The 17740-nt window shown below is 41.3% G+C and overlaps 1 protein-coding gene and 1 long non-coding RNA gene across 4 annotated transcripts in view; one reads left to right on the forward strand and one right to left on the reverse strand.

The window, feature by feature from the left end:
- Nucleotides 1-17740, forward strand: part of LOC105564046 (lachesin-like) — a 302292-nt gene that overhangs the window by 117044 nt on the left and 167508 nt on the right. The window lies entirely within an intron of this gene.
- LOC105564047 lies at nt 901-7692 on the reverse strand. The gene is made up of 3 exons (XR_001009085.1): nt 7485-7692; nt 6481-6767; nt 901-3314 (listed from the first exon to the last, which is right to left on the reverse strand). It is a non-coding gene; the product is annotated as an uncharacterized LOC105564047 (long non-coding RNA).

The following is a 17740-nucleotide window of genomic DNA, read 5'->3' on the forward strand; positions in this document are numbered from 1 at the left end:
AAGAAGCGTCGTATGGTCGTCGACTCGAATCTGCTATGCGATAATAAAAGCCATTTACACTTTGATACGGGCTGATGCTCGTAGGTATGATGAAGCGTCATATTCCCTTAAAAAGAAGACATTGCACGATCCAGAGATATAAAATGCGTTTCCGATTACTCACAGATATTCTCATGTACGGATCGTTGGGTCAATTTAGAGATGTGATTTGAACAATAGTCGAAATATCATTAAGTTAAAAAACTTAATTCTAATAGGAATTTAAGTTCCTCGAATTAATCATTAACAGTTAAGCTACCGACTATCGTAAGAATGTAATTCTTTTTTCGATTTTTAATGAAGCTTTAACGTTAGTTAAAGGCTGAAATTGAATGTTGCAAAAGTTAAGGTTGAATGTTAAAGAATTGTGGGGAAAGAGGAGGTAAAATGAAATTTTCTTTAGAGAGAACTGGATTTGAAATTGTTCAAAGAACCCGTAAATGAAGGAAGTGCAAAGGTCCTGTATGCTTCGTATGTCTGTCTCGTTGGCTGCATCGCGAGAAAATTCCCGATAGTCTTCCCGTTGAAAAGAGAGACCGCAGTCCATTTTCGATGTTTCATATCTCCTACGGGGCGCGAGTAAAACGAAGAAACAGTGGGCGAACCCGACGCGGGTCGACTGATCCTATCAAAAAATTGCTTCGCTACTGGCGCCCGAATGTCTCGAGCGTTCCTCGTACCCTCTACTGATGGTTACACGCTCCAATATCCTCTCTGTGTACTGTTCCCTCGCGATCAATGGCTTTTCTTTGTTTCTTCTTTTTTCCCCATCTTTTCCTGCACGTCCTCTCTGAGAGAATAGTTTTCGCTAATTAGTTTTCGCCCGACTATTATGTCTGTTGACACTGGATATTCCGGAGAGAAGTAAATACGCGCTCCCCTGCGCTTTTCAATACATAATTGTTTATAAATCAGTCTTAATAGAGTTGGGATGGAATATAAAATGGCATCGCATTTTCGCCAAGCTTTGGGAATAATGAATCAGAGCTTCTTTTAGACTTTACAGTTTTTATTGATACATAATTACATAAAGAGAAGACACACGTGAGAGAAGAAAGCAGATAAATTCATTTAAATAAGAAACCACGATTCGTTGTACTAGTAGGCTCATTTTGTCGGATTAGCGACGTTTTCGAACTTATTACTAAAAAATTGCATTCGGGGTTACGAAGCTAAGTCCTGGCATGTCTCTTTCGTTACGAGCGCTTTGCTGAACGTGCAGCGCCGCCAAGATTTTTCATCGCGCAGATGGAAGTCGCAAGCTCGTCGCCGGTGTAAGCCGCGTAACGACAAGTCACTCCGTCGGGCAGACAATTCAATCTTGGCGAATTGGCGGCACAAGGAGGTGCAGCTACCCACGAAGAGAGCATTATTCTTCGTCCTCCACCTGTTCCTTCTCCCGGCAGAAATTCGTCCGGGAGCGCCAGAGATAGTAACAAACCACCTCTCCGCGTTGACGTCCACCACAGAAAAAAGCTGCCATAACTTGCCGCGGAACTTGCGGGCATCTCAGATATTTTCACTTGTTCCTCCGCCAAGCCTGAAAACTTCTGTCACCGGGAACGTTGCTCCGCTCGCGCTTTTCGAACCGGCAAAATTTCATTCCACCCTCGTCGAGGATAACGCCTCGCGCCTCACGCGGTTGCGAAAAACGCTTTTGCAAGAAGTGTCATCTTCAAAGTACGAATCCGCTTGCGAGTATCTTGCGACACATCCCGATTATCCCGCACTGGATTTAATATTTTTATCCCCTTTTTTTTCAGTCGAGCAACTTCATTCCGAGATAAAAAATCCGCAATGAAAAGTGTCTCCCTCGCTCTCCCTCTTTTTCTCTCTTTCTCATACTTGTTAAGAAAAATCAAGCCGCTGGATGAAGGCAGAAGCGCTCGACGGGTCCCAGTAAATTATAAGATCTCTTCAAAGTGATATTGCGTCGTTCCCTATTTTAATTCAAGCCAGAAGCACGCGACGTAATCTGAGACGCGTAAGCGTGCAATAAATCCGTCTCAGACATTCAAATGTTTTCGAAAATGTTGGCGAGTGCATCTCGTTAGGCAGATTCGTCTCCGTACACGTGGATTCTCCGCGACCGATCCATTTTCATTCGTGCCCCATGCGCGCTCGACGGAGGACATTCTTATCTCGGGTACAAGAGATATCGACACGGCGTGTCTCTGTCCGCGACATCGTTCGCCTCTCGTAATTCTTCCAAAAGCTTTCCCTTCCATTTCCCTCGGTGGGTAACCTATCTCCCCGATTTGTCAGTAAGAGACGGGAGAGAGATCGCGGTGCGCTCAGCGACAGCCTTAGAATTCCCTTTTCTTCCTGCCGTCCTTGCGAGTTACTACCTCACAATTGACACGATTAAATAAGAAATCGTGATCAAGTCAATTTTTTCATTTTACCTAACTTTGATGTACATTCTTCTCGGAGAAATTAACAACTCTGTAGACCCTTAATAAGACTCAACGTGTATCGCAACATTGGGATAATATCTACAGAAAGTTTTATCTTATTCTTATAGCTAATTACATTAATGGGTATTAGAAATATTTGTTTATGTCTTGTTGGCAATTAACTTGAAACTAGGTCGAACTTGGACTCAGCTGAAATCGATCGCTTTTCCTTATTACATAAATGTAACCCTGGCTTTCGTATAACTAGCATATTCTGACGTATTAATCACGAAGAAGGACAATGGGCGTCCCAACCGCTCAATCCGTCGGACTTTGACTGCAAGCTGTGCCTACGTTTAATAATTCAGTTAGATCCAATCGATATGGATAGGTTCGCAGTTACAGTTTTATTCGATTGACGGGACAAAGTTGATCGTGTGTCGCTTCGTCACTAGTGTCTAAGTAGATTAAACATTAAACATTAAACAGCCAACTACCACAGGGTCTTTCGGCAATGCGCGGCCCAATATCAAGTGTCACGCGTCTGATTAAAACTTTCATGGGCCTACGTATAGCACCGGCGTGCAAGTACTTTCACATATTCATGAAGTTTCAAGTCGAACTCGGTTCTGGGATATTTCTAGCCTCCGCCCATGGTTTGTATGCAAACGCCGACCGCTCGCGGCCGACGAAGTTGTTCCCGTAAAAAATCATCAGGTTCCGCGGACGGATGGCAGAGCGACCTATTTCAGGTGCGCATGGTCACTCCGATGCAAATTGCCTTAACCCGCTTAAAAGCACGTTATTGGCACTGGGTGTCGTCAGTGTCAGGGCCCGCAGGGCAATCACGCTGCCAAATGTATGCAACGGGACACACACCTGCAAGCGATACAAATTTACAAATGCGACAGCGTACGTCTTTTCTTGATACGCGAGTAAAATTAATTAATTTCAATTTTGCTTCTTTGTGTCGCAAGAGTCACGTTTGACAACGAAAAACATCTTTTTCCCAACGATACAAAAGACGAGAGGAATATTTTTACATCGTGAAATAAATACAGTCATTTTTGATCCGGCGCATCGACGTGGCGCAATTAGCTACTCAATAATGTATTAATGCAATATTCCATTTCGTTCGATGCTTTTCATTATTAAAAGTGCTTTTGTCTTGAAATATTTTCTCGTTTTTGCGTTACGATAATGCAAATGCGATTTTGGTAGATAACTGCACGAAAACAACGAAATACGAAAATAATATCACAAATTGTGATCCAACAATAGTAATAAAGAATGGTATAGCACGGAGGTGTGTTAAATATGTTTGTAGATACCTCTAATGTTCATATTTACTGAAAAGATAATCTAGCGGTCATTAGGCATATTCGTGTATCACAGATGACATATTAGGTCAACAAAATAGGTAATGTTGTAATAATGGACAACTATGTATTATCATATATCATCAATAATTACAGGTACCACAAAATTAGTATCATCAATCATTACAAGCATCACATTAGTATGAAAATTATCTTGTACATATAATTAACCGAGATGTATATGTTACGTTATAAAATGTACGGCTGAAAACCAAAATTGCAGCATCATTTTTTTTTTGGCTAAACATTTGAATCGAAACACTTACCCTGACTGAGGTGATATTTTACGCAATAAATTTAAATATGAAATATTTAGACATTAACACCCTGTCACGGCTCTTACTCCTTTATTCCTTCAAATTTGTGATTATCACATTTGAGCCGTGCACATTTTACAAAATACTTACGTCATAATTTTCAAGTCAATGTGATACCATCTTGTTACTCGTTGCAATGCAATATTAATTACATTTTGATATGTAATCTTTCCGATTTCAAATCTCAAACAACAAGATTCTGTCGTAGTCATGTATCAATTAACAATCAGTAATTATCACATAGTGCAATGACGAGAGTTTCGTTATTTACATGAACGTTTTGTGACACTTTCATTCTTAAATTCATTGCGTCCTTATTAATTATTCACCGCCATTTCTACTCTCTCATATAAATACTGTTCAATTGTTGACATACATTTCCTTTGCGTACAATAGAAACCGTTTATTAGTGACACGCGTAATTACAGTAAAGTAGATTGCATACCGAATTAATATTTTTATCGCAATGATTATTCACTCGCTATGTAATTAGATAAATTGTATTAATCAATATATTGAAAAGCTTATCCGTTAATGCGGAAGATAATGATTTCCGCGAAATGAAAACAAAAGCGAACAATACGGTAGTATACAAGAAGCAATATATCATTAAGACAAACCAGACGTTAAAATAAACGACGCGATGTTACAAAGAGATACGTTACAATGCATACGACGCGACGTTTTCATGAAAATGCATAAAGTCGGCGTCCAGGGATAGATAATCTCCGGGAAGGCTATCGCGGTTCGTCGACCAGAAAATAATTCCAAAAGAACACAATTACTACTGGGCCAGTTGGTGAAACGTGATCATTTTTCTCTTTACCATTCTATGCGCTCGCGGGTGCCCGAGCGGTGTTTTCTTTCGATAAAGCTCAAGAAAGGACGGAGGAAAGTTGTAGATAAGTGTAAAAACACTTTGATCTTAACGAAGCTGCCGTGTAGACTTATCACTGTAATTTTCGAGTCGCATACGTATTTGTTTCGTCTTATCTTACAGCCCAAGGTGATATAAGCAGCAGTAATTTATAATTTAGGAGAAAATGCGATCTGTCATAGTCGCGTCGGATCGGAATCGCGTGCGCGACGCTCGATAATTATCGTTGGCTTTTTTTTTTCGACTCTCTCGACAATTTCGCGCACGCGATAAGAATTTAACGCGCGTGATGCTGCAACTTTGCAGTATCTGTATCGATTGAAACGCGAGCGAGGCGCGTTATGTATCTAACGGCAGCTCATATGCTTTATCTTTTAATTGAATCTTGGCTGTTTACTGCGCCTGATTTATTCGCGTGCGCGCGAAAGAATGAAAGCCGAGACGAGTCATCGAGTTTCCAGCAGCCGTCACTGTGATATTTTGCAGTCATCCCCGGTTGTTTATTCACGTCGACGACAGCGTATTCTCCGCAAATTATTCCGCGGCAGTGTCGCACGCTACATTTACGCCACGTTCGTCGTCGCGCGTCGAGTATTCTCAGCCGTCGTTCTTCTTTAAATACACGCGGACGTTATGCTCGTTTATGAAATATATCCTTTGATCGAAACATCGATGGCCGACCGCGAGCATAATTTTGATGCCGGGACACGAGCCCACAATAATTTCGTCTTTATCGTTAAATGATGTTCCGTTTGTTGCGCGAGGTTGCTTTGTGTATGGCCAGTTTTGTTTAACATGGTCAGCGTGGTTAATTTCACCATCGAGTATTTTGAGCATCAGCACCGCAGCGTAACAACGGCACGATTGCTCCGTCAAAACTATCGCAGATAACAACCCAATTTTCCCCAATTCATTTGCGTTATAACATGCAAAATGTTGTGCGTTTCCCGCATCGTTTCCTCCTCCTTTTATTTGCAAATCCGTTAATTAAGTTAAAGTTTAATCTCCGTGACGTAAGCGATTTAAAAATGTACGAAATTTCGCGAATTAAGGGCTGCTTCAGGGCTGCGAATTATGAAAAGCAAAATATTGCTCTTCGTTTAATCTCAAATGAATTTTAACACAGCCTTAATTAGAGCGGATTACCAAGTTCTTCTTACGAAAATATTTAAATTTGAACATTGAAAAGCTGTATTAAAAAAAAAAATACGACATCCGATCAAATTTTCCCTAAGAGAAAATTGCCTCGTTGGGTTCGTTAGAGAATAAAGTTTTACTACTATAAGGACTTTGTGGGACAGTCTACATAATTTCTAGCGAAGACTCCGAGCTTAATTGGCGCGCACGTTTCACGAACGACGCGCCCTTTCGCTGTTATCTACCACACCTCCGTGATTATTCGTGCATACTCGCGGCCGTGCCCGCTTCGACAGGTTGTGCACGGCGTACGTACACCATCCGGCAAAACTCACCGACGAAAGTTTTGACAAGCAGGTGGATAGCGCGCGGCCTAGTTTATTTTCCAGGTGTACCACGGGGAATAGACGTTAACTCGTTACACGTTTTCGCTCCGAAACGAACAACACGCCGGTGACCCGCGATCGTACTGTTGACACGATGCGTCTCCTCGAGTCTTCCGAAGGCTATGTTATTTCTTGCAGTATCCGCCGAGAGTGCATCCTTTCGTAGTGTAAACGAAAAGGAGCGTATCGGCAAATCTTTCGTCATGTTCGATTCAAGTGGTCCCATCTGGCATTGTCTGTTTCGCGATAAAGTGGAAAACCCAGGGAAATAGGAATATAGGGTACCTTATTCACACGACACGTAGGACGTACGTAGCGAGGAATATTTAAGATCGATTTGACGATCGGCCATTTAAAAGGCCGTCTCGTCGCAATAAAAATGCTAATAAATGATTTGGCGAATTCCGGTAAAGTCAAAAAAACAAGGTCAAAGGTAGAAAATGTTGAACTTTATTCTGGGCGCTTTTCATTCGCGTTAACGTATTTTTACACGCCGACTAGTTATTCACGGGAAAAGATATTGCGCGTGACAACTGAGTAAATTATAGAGCACAGGATTGATTGCCAAAACGTACGGCGACGTTGCAAATTGTGACACGTATAAATTTTGCTATTGTCGCGAAAGCTTTCACAGAGGTATACGTCGCGCGCTGTCGTCGAATTACAAAAATGACGCTGCCATTGTGAATTTGTGCAGCCGTGAATATTGTCAGTGCTCCGGAAGCTTTTGAAAGAGGACGCGCGATTTCCGATGTACCGCGGCGTGTCCCGGGATTATGGAGATTGACGGGTGATATTAATTCGGTACATTTTTAGTCACGCCACGGCACGGCGACGCGGCATGGCGCGATCTCCGAAAGGACCGAAAGTCGCGCGCGAAAAATCGATGCGGAGCGCGCGCGGATCGCGATAGAAGCTGCATAAAGGAGAGACGACGTCAGTGACGAACTTACGGTACAACTTTTAGATATTTATCAGGACGAACGCGTATCGGCGGGATGCAATCACTTCACTACAGGAGTTATAGGATCGTAACTTGCCGTCTTATGCAATTTTGAATTATGCCTCTATTTACGTTCGCGCATTATGTAACCCAGCCGGGCGATATGCTTTATACGCCGCGCGTTTACGATATCACGCTCGCTCGAAGAAAGATTATACTTCGGCTTTGCTACCGGAGATCGCACGCGTAATAGCTCAGCCCCGAAGATTATGCGCTCTTAAAAGCTCACGATATTTTTCACATCGTCCATTAATCGCCTCAGCGATTTGCACGCGCGCGTTATCCAGCCAAGACTTCCCGGAGGTTTCATGTATGAGGAATAAAAGATCTTTTCAAATCAAAGGTTATGATTGGATAGCAACGTTTTCTTTCGTTTAATTTCACATGAATTTTACCTCGGTAGGGATTATCTATGTAGTTTGCATCAGCGCGTGTCAAGTATTGAGAAGATGTGCTTTGCTAAAACTAAGCAGATGGATCGTACAATCTGTTTAAAATATCCATTTAATCGCTACTTAGGAAATGTTCTGCTTAGGAGGAAAAAATGTGTGAAATTCTGTAGAATAAGAGAATTAATCTTAGAGAAGGCTAACCAGACCGAGAGCAAACACAAAAAAAGAGAGTGCTCTTTTCGGCGGCTATTCTCGTCGTCCGCGTTTGTCACGGTTTCGCACTGGCATGGAAACCGACAAAAAAGCTTACTCGCAATGAGAGGTAGTGAGAGAGGGAGAGTGAGAAGAAACTAGAGTACCCTTCCTCAAAGTGAGAAACGTTAGCATCGCCTGCGCGCATTGTCATTAAAGTCGAAAGTAAAAGAAAATTGTTCCGGGCACAAAGTCGTACGACACGCGTCTCCTGCGATCAAAAATTTTACGTCCACATGAAATTAAAATGTTCCGATTCAGTATTAATCGATATATCCTCGGATTGCGAGGATGCTGCAGCGGAAATTTCCATCGAAAGGTCAGAAACGAGAACATTGTTTTGTTATAATAAAGTTTATACATGTATATATATATATGTACATGCATACATGTGTGTGTGTCGTCAATGCAACGAGATATTCACATATAATTAAGCTCGCATAGAATGGCTTGTAATATTCGGTGAGGGATTCGCTGGAGACTCGCATTGACAACATTCGGAACAATAAAGATTACGTTCGACGAATGGTCGTTGAACCAAAATCACAAATTCCCATGTACGGTCATCGTTTGTGGAGAGACGGCAGGTCGTTGCATCTCCAAACAATTACAGTTCGATCGTTCGCTTCGACAGCCCGATGGCGCATATTCTACAATTTGGAATTGCAAACGGGTTTGGGAATAGCTTTAAACTTCATTGTAGATTATAGATGAAGTTAGATGACACTATTATTCATGGATTCAGTATTGAAGTTTCGATTAAGTTCACGACTGTCGGGATAATGTATTCTTCATGTGCCGCGTGTGGTCCGACGGAGATGTTTTATTAAAATAACATTTTTTAAGACAACAATAAGAGTACAGGACAGAATATAATTTGCACTAAATCCACATTCATCGGATATACAAATATATAATAGATTTAATATATAAATATCTCACATTGCAAATGTATAATGTATTTAATATTTGATTTATTCCTTTTCATCATTTATCATGAATTAGGATGGATATCGAGTAATTAATAACAGATGTTTAAAGGTAATATTAAAAGTGTAAAATAACGTTATGGAAATGCCATGTAAAATATGACTTGTATCAAAGATTTAAGGAGAGATTAATATTTCGCTTTATATCGTTAAGCGAATTTGCCTAAAGTGAAAGACGAGCAGAGAAGATAAGAGCGAAGGGTAGATATTGGAGCTTTTGAGCAAACAATGTAATAACTTAGCAACCAACCCCCTGATTACGGCTGGCGGTTTTAGCGTAAATCGGGAGCCTCCGACCAGGTTCTTATCTGCGTGCACGAATGTCTCAGTTTTTACGCGAAACCTCTCGTGTTTTTGTACAACGTATCGGGAGATGATTAAAATTGCGCGCGACCTCACCGTGCTATAATATTTTAATGCAAATTTTAATAAATACGACGCGCCTCGCCTACATTTACGTAATATTTCTCATTACACGAGCGTGCGACGTGATTAATGTTATTTATGTATATTTATTGAAATATATTATATATACACCCACAGCCGCGAGCTCTCTCTCTTATCAATTTTCATCGAGCCACTCGCATAATGCTACGCATCATCATCCCGATCCGTTTGAGCGTATTATTTTCAATAATGATTCGTAAAATCGATTGCCTCAATTTTACGTAATATATTTTCGAGCGCGACCGCTGATATTACCTCCCGCGTGAAAACCGCAGATATGTGATTACATGGAAAGAATATCCTCGATGTTTCGCTGGGATCTAGCATGTCTCGTCGCCGTTTACGTCGCCGATTTACGGCTGCGAAATAGGTGTGTTTACTAAGCGCTCGTGTCCTGGCCTAGCCAAGGCGATTATGGAGCAAGCGCGCTTAAGAGATAATACCGGGTTAAGGTGCTGAGAATCTTGGAAAATTGGATTCTCCGAAAATGCTTCGTATACTGTGACTACGGCCTGGCACTTGATCACGAACACTTGCATATTGTCTATGTTGTATGGATTGCGATGTGCGTTACGTATATATGCACGCATCTCAATTTATTGACCATGTTCACAGTAGAATTTTACAATTAAACTTGAGCGGTACGCCCTGCTGCGATTAATTGTATGATTCTCCAGAAAAACATTGTAAGCACAAAGTTTCTAATATTTCAGTTCTGGAAACATAACAAGAAAATTTTTAATTTATCTATTTTAAAATAATAAAAAGTACAATGTGGATTATATGCATAAGGGAAATAATATTTTTTAATTAAACATTTTTTTATTGAGTAAAATCCCTGCAAATTCCCGCAAAGCTCATTTGAAAATTGATGCTTGTAATTATTAATAAAGGATATAGTTACGAAATTAAATAATAAAACAGATTTGTGGTATCAAGAAGAGAGAATAATTAAAAAAACATTTGTTTACTTGAATTTAATATCGGCCGTACAACAGTCGAGGTGCTGTAATTTCATAAAATCAATCGGTTTCGTAATTGAATCCCGGTAAAAAGAATCCTCGCTTGTCATCGGCTCAAAATTGAATAATTCCTTCAAGTATTATACTGTCGAGTATTTTCTCCAGAGTATTCTGTATACGTGGTATCATATTCCTCGATGGTCACGTGAGCGCATCTCCCCTATGAAACTATACGAGTATGTACTCGGCGCATGTACTTGATGCATGTACGGAAGATCGAGTTTCTGTTGCCGGCACCGTTGCAGTTTAGAAGGATCGCTTTCTTTAGAGAAGTCCAACATGCTTGATACGATTTGCACGTACGAGATTGGATATCCCATGAAAGTAACGTATCGATCAGGGCACGCGCATCTTTTAACGGCCGACAGAAATGCTATTTTTCGGTTTCCGAATCTCGGCAAGACCTTATTGCTTAATCTTCCTCTGCCTTCTCTCCCCCCTCCCGTGAATTACATTAAATTGAATTGTTCTTTAAAAGGGAAATTTCAATACTCTTCCATCTTCAAACGCTCACGTCTTTCAACTATTAAGAAAGTGAGCAAAACGAGAGAGAGAGCAATATTTTACTCTTAATGTGCTTATATTCCAATTTTTTCGTTTTATTACTAAAAACTCATATAGAGATATGCAAACTATTCGAATACGAATCGGGTGAGATGCCAATCGATTCGAATTTCTACGATTGGAATCTAGCTATTACAAAATTTCGGATGTTTCGAATATGAATCGTATTGTATATTTCAACGATTTGCTTTGATTCGAATTTGAAAAGGGAAATGAAACTCGATTCGACATCAAAAATCCTCGCTTCGCGCATCTCTACGAGAGAATCTGTTCTGGTATTAACGCGTTCGAAAGCGCAGGAATTACTGCTTATCGTCTAAACGGCCGCGTTAAGGGGGACTGAATCAGATCGAATGATTATGTTGCTAAGACGGCTTTCCGACTAATGAGAAACTGTAGATTAGTATGTATCGCCTGCATGCGCGATTCGTCGATATACACGCATGCTAATGCGTTCCTGCATGTAACCAGCACGCATCGTAATGACGTGACTTCAAAATCCCTTATGCTGATATTACACAACCGCCAGCGTGCATACGAGCTGCCATAGCGAACACATATGATCCTTCGTTTCTAAATAGTTGAACAAAATCTTGTACAATTTCCGTCTTTCTTCAATTTTTCCCCTATCCATCCTTGGTTTTCGCATTCTTCATTCTGTCTGGTCTCTTTGTGCACTCGAGAGCCTTTCGTTCGCTACAAATTGCTAACAGACGATATTTAGTGAGCATTTCGCAACGAATCCCAGAAACGAGCATGTCCGCAAAGATTTTGCGAGTATAACGTAACAATACGGCAAAATTAAATGGATGTTTAATATTAAAATTGCCGATAAATATTCAACAGCTGTTTGTGATGAAATCTTGAAACTTAATCCTGTAAAACCTCACGAGAAACTCCGCGTATAAAATTCTCCCTGTTTTCCCTCGCTGGTACGCGGTTGTTGGTGGATTCCGTCGTCCCGCCGAAGTTTCTCGGGGGCATCCACTTGGAGAAAATCGAAGGGTCGTGCCGATTTTCCGATGTAGCTGTCTCTATCTTTCCTATCAGCGGCAGTAAATCCTGTGGCGCGATAAAACTCACGCCAACAATCCTAATCGTTTTTCCATGAATTTACGCGCGCGCGCGCGCGCACGCTCCAACCAAGCTCGTATACACAGATCGTGTCCGCAAAATGAGGCCCCCATAGTCACAAATTGTCTCTTACTCTCTCTCTCTCTCTATTGAAGTGTTCATTTGCGAGAGGTAGAATTTCGCGAGGACCGGAAAATGAAAAGGCCGAAAGAACGTGTCGTGTCATTAGCGACGCCGGGTCTAATTGCGAATTTGTATCGCGGCGCTGATATTACAGTGCTGAGATAAAGATAAATTGTACTAACTAATTGTTGCCGTAAATATTTAATATCATCGCATGCGACGAGTGTCGTGCATTTTAAAATCGCGTGTACGAGCTGAACCGCCGTCGGGGATATAAAACGTGCATACGCGCTGTAACGCATGCATTTACATACAAACTGCAGCATAGAGGTCGGGCGAATTCTCGCGCCTCGCTATGCCTTTTATTGGCAACTCTTCAAACTGGATGTGCAACTCAACAAAAGAAGAGAATCGATAGGAACATGGTCCATTAACGCCTGGAATACACCAATTTTTTTCCATGCGAGATACAAAACGCGAATACAGTTGAAACAGTGTATAAACGTTATCGATACAAATTTTGTTTAAGCGAAATTTGACAGTCGGATTTGACGCCCTTCAATAAAGAATATAGCTCGGGATGATTTCTTATTCGACGGGCAAACGAAAGGGGATGAAATATTTTCACTAGGGGAAAGTTGAAAGCGGACCTAATAAAGCACACTGCCGAATTATTTCGTTTTCGCACGCATGCGACTGATGCGACGGACGGTATAAACAGAGATGAAAGAGCCCCCGCACTCACCGCAGCTCGATTACCCACGTATCATTCGTTCGCGCGGGAATAGTGCTCTCGCGTCCGTGTGTCATGTGTGCATAATATAGCTGCAACGGGCGACGGCCCCGGGGCACGAAACCGCGGCGCTGCGGCGGCAAAGCCGTGGCCTACTATGGGATGCAAATGTATATTGGCATTATGTTGTTGAAAATTGCGCGACGCGGCTGGTAATCCGACATGCGAATCGACAGCGCGCTCCCAACTCCTTCGAGACACCGGCAATTCGCGAACGAATGACTCCCGATCATTGTCGCGCTTGTATCGAGCACCAGCTGACTCGGCCAGTATCGACCGGCGGCTTATTGTTAGTATCGATCGCTTCGGATTTTACAGAGCTTCGTCTCTCGTTGCGTTTTTTCACGGAATCGAAGCAACGAACGACGATTCTTAGATTCGTTTCGCTTTATTTTCATCTTACGTTCGCGCAATCCTTGTTACAGATAAAATTTATAGCTAAACGAATTGTATTATTTGTGCAAATGCACGTTTCAATTTGAGCCCGCGTTTAACATCTTGTCAGCGATTAGTTGGTTGTCCGATTTTCTGAAAATAAAATTTGCATTCAATTTATTTGCACTTTTTCTAAAAAAAAAACAGTTGACAATTATCTTGAAATTTCTCGTCAGCCATTACTTTGTTCGATGAATGTTTCCATATTTTGTCCATTTTGCACATTTGGCAAATTAATTGCGCGAGGCAAAACGCTCACTCCGGGGTAATGCAGTGCATAAGTTAATAATAAAAATATACAAGAAATTTTGACGAGAGATGAGCGGTCTCTTTGTTCCGGAGCGGAGCGATAAATTGCGAATAACGTTCGATGCATGGCACGCGCGACATTTCAAAGGCCCTGGCTTTGCCGTAAAGTGCAATGGCTGCGGGGGTGGCTTTGGCCACCTATTAAATCCTGCGCGCTCATTGATTCGGGCATTAAAACTTTAGGTCATCGAGCAACGTGCGCCTATGGCAATCTAGCTTGAAAGGGGTCGCTGTGCAAGGTATGAAAAGGGATAACTGTTGTATAATCGTCAGTCGGGCGGGGAGGGGACAGCTCGGCTCCATCCCTGGTCCATTTGATTTAATTGAATTCTAGTCACGTTCCCATCATTCTCCGTCATCAGCGTTCGGTAAACTAAGCTTTTTGCGATCCATTTAACAAATCGCCGCGACAGCGTTTGTATCGAGATTATTTTGCAACGTCGTTCAACGCTATCGGCGTGATCGTTAAATTTCTCGCTCGCGCGTCGTTTCGGCCGACTTTAACCGTCTATTTCTCAAATTAATAGATACGTTTGATTTCTCGAATTCGCACGCGCGCGGATTTCGTACTTTCCGACACCGCGGTAAATTCTTCGCCGGCCATTAAATGCTGGAAAATCAAACCGGAGCCGGTATTTGATCCGCTTTGGCGCGACGTCGTTACGGCGACGTTCAAGATTGACCCGTGGCGTGAAATAGTCATAGCGCAGGACCTGTTAAATGTCATTTAAATACCACGCTATCGTCTGGACACTGCTCACGGTCATTCACCGTATGCCCGCGCGATAGTACGAAGCGCAGACCACCGTGAAATTACCAGTGTAGTAGCGAAGGCTTCGCGTCATATTTCAATTTTTCTACGTGAACGGTACGATGCATACGAGACAGCGTGTATATAGCTGGTGCATTACGCCACGCGTGTAAAATAAATGCAGTCGTGCCGATTTTTTTCATCGGCCATCTTACCTCGCTTCCGCGTCCAATGCAATCGCGATAAGGCGACACGCGTGTGTCGATGAAGCATTTACCGCGGCAGACATTAATAAGACTTTTTTTTCGCTGCACCGCGTAAAATCCGACTCGCGTTTGCGCGTCGTACGCGATATCGCAGTCGTTAAATTCGTTTCGCCGTAAAAGCGTAATAAAAGAATGCGATCTCATAAAGGGTTTCCAGCTCATTCGTACGCGATAACGCTCGGGTGTAATTAAGCCATTGCATCCCGCTGCCTGATTAAAAGGATTAAAATACACCCCCCCCCCATTTTGCGCTGCGTTATATTAATAGTAATCTACGAATGTCCCATCCGACATTACACGATTTGACAGGAGTTATCTCGCACGGCTTTAATGGAATTTGTTGATTAATATCCCTAGAATTAATAAGGAAATATCGCGCTCGCTAAATTGCTTCGCTATTGCGCGATCGAGTTTTTGTTATTACGTTCGGCGACTATCAGTGTTGCAAATTCGATCGTACTATGCGTTTCAAGTGCATTTGTCATTACCCGCTCGTTTGTAGGACAGTTTTTAAAACTGGTTTCGATTTATTTTTTAGATAGGACGGCTATGTTATACTGTTGCTTCGTATTTTTCATACAAGCTTTTTCATAGAAATAAAAAAAAAGGAATTATGTCACGAATAAATGTGAATATTATACAGCCAGATATTAATTGTTCATAGAGTTATTAATTTATGGAATTATCAATTAACTATTCGTATATATAAATTATTGTTTCACGGAGAACAACCAAAGATGATTATTGCATGTATAATAACGGTATTATTTATCTACATTTATAGAATTGCTAATAAATGCCACATATCTATTGATCCGCGGTATTATAGTTTCTGTAATATCACTTTATGTAATTAATTTTAGAATCCAATGCAGAGCAAATTATATAAGACACTAAAATCCGATTGAATATATGAATGAAGATCATTTTTGTATTATGTCGCGCTTCAGTGTTATTTCATTTATATTCTAAGCATATATCATTATTGTTCCATTTGATCCTCTTTCAAGTATTATTCTTTGTCGCTAGTCTTTCGTATCTTCTATTTACCATTGTCTGCTATTTTCTTTCAATCCCTTTCTTATTATTATTTGTCTCTTAAAGAATGTACGTGAACAAGAAATGAAGTATCTCTCGCTCGGTCTTATGATCGAGGAAACGGCTACGTTTTTTCATATCTCTCGTTGGTTTCCTATCTCACGTATTACCTCATTGCGTAGAGGAAATTCCCCTATTATGAGATAGGGTCCCTACCATGAATTTATTGCCCTTGGAGCGAAATCTGTTTAGTGGAAAATTGATTGGTAGATCATGTAATCGTTGCGAAAAAAGTTATGCGATTGAATTTAGATGTTGAAAATCTGCTATCTCGTATTAAAAACCTCATAATAGAGGACTTTCCTCCACCAATGAAAATCCTGATAGAAGAGACAGATTTTTGTTAAGTCACCGACAGTGGTCATGTAAAAACAATGTTTACACATAAATATCGCGAGTTTTGTTAACGAAAAATCGCACGAGGAGGCGGTGTTCTTTCTAACGCAGCATATCGGGAAGCGGGAGATAAAGCACTTTGCCATTTGGGGAGGACTCGATCGTTCGGACGGCAAAATAACAGACCCCGGCTGGCATGAGATTTTATGGGTATAGACGGGCACTCGATACGGCCCGTACTCCGCTGTACATATATGCATTTAAAAAGTGTCGCCCATACTGGAAGTTGCACCGCGTTCGCCGAATGCGGAGGCATATTTTCAAACAAACCTTTTTTTATGGACCGGGTTGTACTCGTGAGTAATAAAACACTTCGATACTTCCACAGGGTGGTTTGGATCGTTTGATCCTGCGCATGTATTGTATGGGTTCGCCCTCGAGTCGTTCGGTCAAATTCACGTAACATCCTTAGAGAGCCGAAAAAATGCGACGTTGTATCAGTGAAAAACAAATTTGTTCTATAAAAAATATATATATTATACTTGAAAGTAAAAAATCTCGGCTACGTACAAATGACGCTAGCTGCTTCGGTCGATATACAGGGTGTACCAGGAGGAAAGGTCAATATTCTGGGAGGTGATAGTATTGGTCATTTTAAGCAAAACTGTTGATATGAATATATGTCCCATTCCTCACTGTTCCCGAGATAGAGCCACACGTACTTATAACTGCAAATCAGTGACAGATAATCCACTGATTGATTTTTAGGGAGTACATATTTACTGTGCTATGCGTACGCATGTTGCAGAAGATGTGGTAAAAGGAAATTGAAGACCAGATTGTCGATTCGTACGGTAGATTAAAGAAATAAAACGAGTTGCTTCGGCAACGTGTACCGCGTTAAAAGCTCCGTATTGTATTTCTTATTTAAGCGGTCGAAGCGAGAAGCACGATGAGTGTGAAAACTCCGGACAGACGTAGAGGAGCGTCTTAAAAAAATCTTCGGGGAAAAGTACGGGAAAGGTAGAGTTTTCACGTGGCTTCCCGGGCACTTTCTTCTTTCCTGTCTGTTAGTCTACCGTCTTTACTCTTCCACCACGGAGAACGGTTTGTTTTTTCCACGTCACGGAATCGCCGCCGCAGAAAACGGTGTGCAGACCTTGCAGTTGTTGAATCTCCTGTGTTTGTACATTATCGTAGGAAGAAAAGGAAATGTGAATGCATCAAGTAGAGCATGATATCTTACTTTAAATTGTAACAAAATTATAATTAGGAATCTTGAATTTTACACGTGACATAATTTATCCTTCAAAAATATAAATCGATCAAATGAAGATGAATCAATGGAGATCATG

Source organism: Vollenhovia emeryi, unplaced genomic scaffold (genome assembly GCF_000949405.1).
Source record: "Vollenhovia emeryi isolate VEMERY1.0 unplaced genomic scaffold, V.emery_V1.0 DF939169.1, whole genome shotgun sequence".
Lineage (NCBI taxonomy): Eukaryota > Metazoa > Arthropoda > Insecta > Hymenoptera > Formicidae > Vollenhovia > Vollenhovia emeryi.